We start from the raw sequence: 9,036 nt of genomic DNA, 5'->3' as shown, positions 1-9,036 counted from the left end.
AAAGGACTTAAATTTACACCGACTCCAAATAGTAATAATGTGAATGAACTTCAAAGTGATATCAATGAGTTTTGTCGGAAATTAAGGAATATTGAGTATTTTGATGATTCTAACACAGGAGAGGATATATCACTCGTTAAAAACAAAAGTTATTGGATTCCAAAGAAAGGTAGGAATTCACATCTAGATAAATACATTGATTCTATATCTAATGTCCCTTTATTACCACAGAAATGTTCAAATAAGTCTAACATTTCCAATTCAGAACGGATTGCACTTAAAGATATTCTTAATGATAAAACATCATTATCAAAGAGGCCGACAAAGGTGGGGCTGTTGTCATTATGGACGTTAAACATTACAGGAAAATGTCTTTGGAAATAATTAATGATCAGGAAAATTACAAGGTTATAAACAATGCCAATGTTCATAAAAAACTTACAGATTTTCTAACTACATTTTCAAACGAAACAACTAAAAAGGAGTTAGATTACCTAACAAATTTCGTTTGCAAAGAAAGCAACTTTTATGGATTACCCAAAGTGCACAAGTGTCGGGATATTAAAGATAAATGTGAAAATGCTACTGATAGCTATATTGAAACAGAACACCCTAATGATTTGACACTTAGGCCGATAATTGCAGGACCTAGTTGTGCTACACATCGGTTGAGTAATTTTATTGACATAGTGCTTAAACCTTTTATTACCAAAGTGCACAGTTATACTAGAGATACGATGGATTTCCTAAACTATTTACCTCAACAAACTCAAGAAAAAACCAAACTAGTTACGTTTGATGTAAAAAATTTATACTCTAATATTCCACACAATTTAGGGATTGAAGCTATATCATTCTGGTTACACGAATATCCAGCATTACTCCCAACACGATTCTCCAAGGAATTCGTCATAGAAAGTGTTACATTCATATTGAATAATAATACATTCAATTTTGATGGGGAACATTATAGACAAATGAAGGGTACAGCAATGGGAACCAAAATGGCACCCACGTATGCTACGTTAGTTTTAGGGTATTTGGAACGAACTCTGGAAACCAAAGTGAAAGAACAGTTAGGACCTGAAGTCGCTGAATACTTTAGAACAAATTGGCGACGTTTTCTTGACGATTGCTTCATGTTATGGCCCTTTGGAGATGAAAAATTAACTCTGTTTTATAACATCCTAAATAAATTGAACAAACATTTACATTTTACCATGGACTCAAATTATTCTGAAATTCCATTTTTGGACATCATGGTAAAACTATGTGGACGTAATCTAGAAACAGATATATATTATAAACCTACAGATACTAAACAATACCTTCATTTTTCATCTTGCCACCCGAGTCATATAAAGAGAAGCATTCCCTATAACTTAGCAAGACGTATCTGCATGATTGTGTCACAAATACCGACAAGGAACATACGACTTGCAGAACTAAAATCATATCTACAGTCCCGTGGATACCCAGTTCTTCTTGTGGAAGATGGAATAAAGAAAGCAATAAACATAGACAGAAGGACACTGTTGAAAGTTCGTGATAAACAAATAAATAACACTGTCAATCTGGCCTATGTTTCAACGCACAACCCCAAGAATCCGGAACTTTTTCATATCATAAGACAAAATGTTCCAATTTTAAATGCTGATATGAAAATGAATCGAATTATGGCTCATGTAACAATGATAAAGAGTAAACGCCAAAGCCGTAACTTAAAACACATATTGACACGTGCCACATTCGACTCATGTATTAAACCTACAGAATTCAGTGTCTCAAAATGTAAACGGGGAAATTGTGGAACTTGTGAATATATACTTGAAACTTCATGTATAAAGTTCAAAAACAGGAAACAATTATTTCATGTACGCTCTAACATGGACTGCTCCGCAAAACATATTATTTATGTTATTATATGCCAAGGGTGTCATGAAGAATACATTGGACAAACGGAGTGCTTGAGGGACAGAATGCGCGTCCATAAACAACAGATTAAGGACCCCAAAACAAGGTGCATCCCCTTAAGCGCTCACATTGACAATTGCGCAGCAGGAAAGGAAATAAAATTTAAAATATTCCCTTTCTATAAAATGAATACTGCTGACGCCATGCAGCGTAAAGCTAAAGAAAACTTTTTCATCAAAGAATTGTGTCCATCGTTAAATAGGTAACGCAATGTGTCTGAATTATACTTGTTTTCATTGTGCTACTAGTACTGTCAATATAAAGCCGCCAATGTGACGTCATGGCAACGCCGCGTCACAACATTTGTATACAGTTGCATTGTGACGTCATGACAAATTGACGTCATAACATAATCCGTTTAACTGTAATCACTTCTCCCTGAAGATAAAAGTGAAACATGTTGGAGAAGATCCGTGTTGTGTAATTATTTCAGAAACTTCTTCTTATATATATATATTTATATATATATATATATATATATATATATATTTTACGCATAAGTGATTTTGAGAATATTGGACTCATGTAGCTGCAATAAAAACCATACAAATATACTATTTCTTGCCAAAACGTCATCTTTGTGCAATTGTAAACAGCTTCAGCGCCAAAACGCGGCAATTTTAACTTTTTCCCTTGTTTTAGAAGTGTTTGAAGAAATATTCGCCAAAGCGTCACCAAGAAAACATGCTAAGCAAAATGCACGTGGAAGTAAGCCGACCACTATAAAAGGACAAACGTTGTGTTTAATTTTGTCAGTCGGTTTTGCCTGGAAAAGAGGAAATCATCATGCCACGACTGAGTGCCGCCAATGGAAACATCGCCATAGGCCGCCTTGAAGCTGGGGAGAAATTTCAACGTTCAGCACAGCACCATATCTCGCCTTTGGGGTCGTTTCCTGTAGACCAATTCCGCCCAAGATCGCCCGAGAAGCAGCCGTCCAAGAGTCACCCCCCCAAACCCAGGACCACTACATCCGTGCTGCTCACTTGCGTCATCGTCTTGCCATAGCCATGGAGACTGCACAAGGCATCCCTTGTTTGAGACGATTTTCCGACCAAACTGTTAGGAATCGATTGCGCGAAGTGAGGGATTCGACTAAAATGGTCAGTTGTCGCCCCTGTTTTGAGAGACTTCCATCGGCGCAATCGGTTGCGGTGGTGTAGTAGAGTCTGGAACTGGAACCTTAGAAACTGGAGGCGAGTTTGGTTGAGTGGTGAATTACGATTTATTCTACAGCGGCGAGATGGAAGACAGCGACTGAGGCATTCGACAGGTAGACAGATTCGGTGAAGTCAGTGTCATGATGTGGGGTTCGATATCCAGCACACAAAGATCTGATTTAGTAGTGGTTCAGAGGAATTTGACAGCAACTCAGCACATCAACTAAGTCCTTGCACGTCACATACTTCCGATTATGGACCGACAACGCTACAACGCTAGCTGACATACAGCACGCATCACGGTCCGCTACCTTGCCAATTCTAACGTCAATGTCTTGCCATGGCCTTCCCGATCACCAGATCTAAACCCGATAGAACATCTATGGGAAGAGCTCGATCGACGTGTACGCCTCAGACACTTCCACAACTGGTCATCGTTTTGCAGGATGACAAGTTCTACTATATCTAAGTCTGTTCACTCTAAGAAAGTTGTACTCAAAGACAAATCTAACATTATCTCTGACCAGTTCTCTTCTATGAGAAGTTCAGGCTTATCTATCACAAGTTCTACTCTGAAGCAGGTTCTACTTCACCTATGACAAATTTCTACTAATTCTATGACAACTTTTAGAAAGTTCTACTCCATCTGTGAAAAGTTCGGACCCATTTAAACTAGTGCTCAAAAGAAAATATTCAGTGTGTTTGACCAAAGTTGAAAAGAAAACAAACGCATATATAAATAAACATATGTTTAATTTCAATAGAGTATTCAAATCTACAGCAATGTGCACAATTCAATTTCATACAAAGTCGACAGTACCGTTTGACTGACACTGAAAGACACGTGGTATCATAGTCTGACTTTTTACACAAATCAACAAGGCGTTTTCTGCAAAATGTCATCAGATGTTGAATCAACAGTAAATGTGACCACCATTGGCTTCAGTACACGCTAAAACACGTCGACGAATGACGTTAGGCGTGATCCGTTGCCATTCCTGTAGGAGGCATTGTTCAGTTGTTGAGCGGTGACAACTATCGGATTCATTTCGGGAGTAAATGCTGGTCACGGCAAAACAACGATGTCAGCGTTATGCAGAAAGTCGTTTGTCTCTCTTGCTGTATGAGGCTTTGCGTTATCGTGTTCGTAGACAATGCCATGTGGTTGTTGCTGGATAAATGGCAACACAACTGGTCGCAAAACGTCATCCCTGTATCTTTGAGCTTTCAGGTTGCCATGAATAATCACACGTCTCGTTTTGAGATTGCCGCAGATCATTTCCCACACCATCACGCTATCGCCTCCAAACGTTCACCTACTCGTCTGTCAACCCGAGCCCGGACGTCATTACCGTACAGGCAAAACCTGCTCTCGTCGGTGAACATCACACGTCCCCAATCACGCATCTGCTAACGTCGAACTCGTCTGGCCTATGTCAATCGATGACGTCGGTTTTGAAGAGTCAGATGCACTCCGTGGTGGGGTCGACGTGCTCGAATACCATGTTTTCTTAGTCGCCGGTACACTGTATGTCGACTGATACGGTGTCCTAGTGCCGACGCTGCCGTTGACGTCGCTGCTACAAAACGATTTCTCAGATGATCACCAGGTGTTGTCACACGTGGTCGACCACTCCAAGGCCTGTCTGACGTATTGCCTGTTTGTCTTAGTCGTTGCATCAGTCTGATGACTGTTGCTCGGATGCAGCCGAAGGTTCTAGCAGTGACGGTGTGGTTAGCTCCTTGTTTCGTTAACTTGTTTCGCCGTTTGTTCCCGGAAAGGATGGGTCTGTATGTGTGTGACATGGCTCAGTATGGTGTATTACTTCAGTTTTATACCCTTCAAAGAAAGAAACTTGACATGCTGTTATTGAGTTTTCTTACTGAGTGCATATAACTGATTCAAACATGACATCATTGCTCAGTTACAGCAAAATCATCACTTTACAAATTTCCAAAACATGATTATCCAGAAAGTGTTTGGTAAAAACACAGAGGGCTATTAAATATCACATATACTCTAGGGGGTACAAATACATAAATCACTAATTGGCATCGTTATAAATGAAACCCCGTCATTAAAACTACTCATTTCGATCTTTAATCAACTTAAATCGACCTTTTTGAAAACAGTGCTCAATTCTCACCTGCGAACGAAATTTCATCCAATCAGAGGGGCGCGTCTCCGTGACGTAATGTGAGGAATAGATATGAGGGCCGATGTAGAACAGGTATAATTAGTGATAACACCACTTAGATTACCCGACAAAGGTTCCCATTTTGCTTTTCTTGTGTCTGGAGTAAATACTCAACATTATAATCATCGATCAAAGGATTAACCGATAACACTCTGATTGATTAATTACTTTTATCTTGCATAGCGGATTTGTCAAAAGGTAGTGTTTATGTATGTAGATTTACTAATCTATACTGAATACACTCTGTCGTAAAGTGTCTGTGTAAAAACAACGTCCTTCTTTCAAAGGATTAACCGCCAATACATTGATTGATTGCTCATTATTGGCTAACTTTATTACTTTTTTTTAAAGAATGGCGGACATCATGCAATTAGTTGCCAGGTGTGCTATCTTGGGTGACCAATGAGACTATACACCAATATGAAAAACCTGAAACAATATATCACTTTTTCGCATATTAGACTGTTAAAAGACACATCACTTGGAACAGCTGCAGATGAATGGCATATCACTCGTTTTTGTGGACATTGATGGATACATTCCTCGAACAAGGTAATAGCCTGACATTGTTCCTATAACTTTAATCTGTTTTAATTTGAATATTTGCATTTTGTTTTTATTCATTTGTCGTAGCATTCAACAGAATCATTGTTTTCGCTGTGAAGTGTAATGAGACAGACAACATACACTAGGGCGTGTGTGCGAATTATGATTCACATTGGCAAACTATAAAATGTCTAGATATTACAGTCCTGTTATACACTAGCCACATAAAGAAACTGTGCATTGTCAAAATATTATCCCAGTTGATAAGTACGATAACAATGTCAAAGGTACATATAAACTTGAATGGAGGGATCATGAGACCATAACAAGTCGTGAGAATTTCAATTGAAAAGTCAATCACAATGACGTCACGAGTCCACAAGCGGGACAGGGGTCAAACGACCATGTCACAAGCTCAATAACGGGTATGTCCACCATCGGCATTGAGAACAGCAGTGCATCGACGACGCATAGAGCCTATCAAACGTGCAAGGAAGGCTTGTGGGATGTCACGCCAGATTCTCTCAAGTTCTGTTGCAAGGTCAAGGACGTTATCTGGCGGATGAGGAAGACGGCGTAGACGTCGATCCATCTCGTCCCAAACATGCTCTATCGGGGAGGATCCGGTGAATTTGCAGGCCAAGGCAGTAAGTCAACGTTGTGGTGTTGCAAGAAATCCATAGCAATCCTTGCCGTATGAGGGCGGGCATTGTCCTGTTGGAATGTTAACCCAGGGCCATGACGTTGCAGAAAAGGAATTGCCACAGGTCGAAGAATCTGATCCCTGTAGCCCACACCAGTTAAGTTGCCCTGAACAATCACCAAAGGAGTTCTTTGGCGTGCTGTTATTCCACCCCAAATCATCACGGAACCACCACCAAAGCGATTCCTCTCCAAGACACAGGCCTGTGCATAACGTTCTCCCACGCGTCTATAGGCACATTGACGTCCATCACTATGGGAAATGTTAAACCTGGACTCATCTGTAAAAACAACATTTCTCCACCAAAACAAGGGTCTGCGGACATGATTTCGGCACCACATTCGGCGAGCTTGTCGATGACGTTGTGTCAGGATAGGCCGTATGGCGGGACGTCGTGGTCTGATCCCGTGATGACGTAAACGTTGTCGAACTGTGTTGGGGTGGAATCGGCGAAGTCCTGGGATGGTTCGGGCAGTCATCACTGCAGTCTGAAACCTGTGGCGAAGATGGGTCACCCTTGTCCTGTCTTGGCGTTGTTACACGTGGACGTCCAGAACGTGGCCGATCGATGACGTCATTTGTGTTCTGGTAGCGTTTCACCAGTGCAGAAATGGTGTTCCGGTGGCAGTGGAAATGTGCAGCCACTTGTCGTTGAGACATTCCCCCACGGACCATCCCAATGGCCTCATGACGTTGTGCAGACGTGAGCCTTGGCATGCTATGCGTTTCAATAGCCGTTTAATTTTTTGAACGATCGCAAGGGCAGGGGTTGAGCTTTCCAAAGTGACAGTATTGTGTGGCATTCATTTGCTCTGTTTCTCTTTCCCCGGAATGCACGTGCAACAACGTATTGCACGTCTCAAGGACGAACCCACTGCCGTCACGGAACGTGGCACGTGCATGCATGTTGGATACATGTCACTATTTTCTGAATTTAAATCCTTATGTGTCTACACAGGTTTGATAAATTTAGATTGTAAATATTTGTATGCACAGTTTCTTTATGTGCCTAGTATAATATCAGCAAAATGCATACAAGTATGATAATAAACTAATTAGGATTATAAGACCAAATATAAAGACTTACATTGACTAGTATCTACATACTGGTGAGTGGACGTTACCCACGTAAATGTAGCAAGAAATTTAGGTGATCGGAAAAAAAGTAACAGGAAAAAAAGAAACGGAAAAAAGTAACAGATTTTGCTAGGAAAACAAGTAACAGGAAAAAAAGAAACTTTTTCAGTTGTTTGTTTTTTATTTATTAACAAAGTATAACAATACAATTACAAGCACATTTTTTGCATCCATAAGCAATGTTCTCAGTTCTTATTGAGTATAACAAAGTTGTTTATTATATCAAGTAAGCTGAGTAGGTGAGAAGGACAATCAGTTGGTTTTTTGTGTGTTTTATTGTGATAGCAAGTGATACAATATTCATACAGCAGGATAATACACACAACACATATATTCAAGCTGCGGAATAAATGGGCGACGACATGATTAGTGGGTGTATGAATAAAGTACAAAGAAAAAGGTATAGGGATATAGGAGAGTAAGAAAATAGAGGAGAGAAAGGATGGTATGATCAAACATTGGTTTGCGTCCATCTATATTAGTAAAGGGGGCCATTGTTCGGCAAATTTAGTCTTGTCTCCAGAAATGAATTTCTCTATGTTGTGATTATATTTTGTTAGCTGTAATAATTGGGTAAATATGGGAATAGTCTTATTGTTATGACAATTTTTAATATAACGTTTGGTTATTATAAAAAGGTGGTTTTCAAGGATAGTCAACTTTGAATCGCCAAGAAGGAAATTATTCATATTTAAGACTAATTTTAAATTGGTTCTACTTTCATACCAAAGTTTGAACTCATTTATCATAGTTTGAACTTTTCGACAGGAAAAACATAAATGTTCTAGTGTTTCACTTTCTGATTGGCAAAATGTACAAAGGTTATCCTCTATCGGTCCTATTGTGTAAAGAAATGATTTTAATGGTATGATACGATGGATGAGTTTATATTGGAAATTCCGTATCTTGTTATCCTCAACACAATTTCGAATTTTATTAAAACATTGGGACAGGTAATTTGCTTATATATGTGCATCCAACTTTGAGTTCCATTTAGAAGTAAGATCTTGAAGAGAAAAAAATACCATCATCATTACGAATCAGTTTATAGATAAATTTACAATCTAGTGATGAGATAATGTCCCTGAGAATCTTACAATTAATATTTAAATTTGTTCTATTAACCGGGTTATCTTTTGATAATTTAATCCATGTGTTGGGTATGAAACTTATCAGTCTGAAATAAGAAATGAAATTATCATTTAATCTGAAGTCGTATTTCAATACATTGAATTCTTTTAAGTGTCCTGAATCAGTCATTAGGCCCCGAATATGTCTAATTCCACACTGATACCATTTGATGTATAGTTTAAAATCT

This window comes from Haliotis rubra, unplaced genomic scaffold, assembly GCF_003918875.1.
Source record: "Haliotis rubra isolate DU_JTF1 unplaced genomic scaffold, ASM391887v1 Scf489, whole genome shotgun sequence".
In the NCBI taxonomy this organism is placed as follows: Eukaryota; Metazoa; Mollusca; class Gastropoda; order Lepetellida; family Haliotidae; genus Haliotis; species Haliotis rubra.
This window is presented reverse-complemented; position numbering follows the sequence as displayed.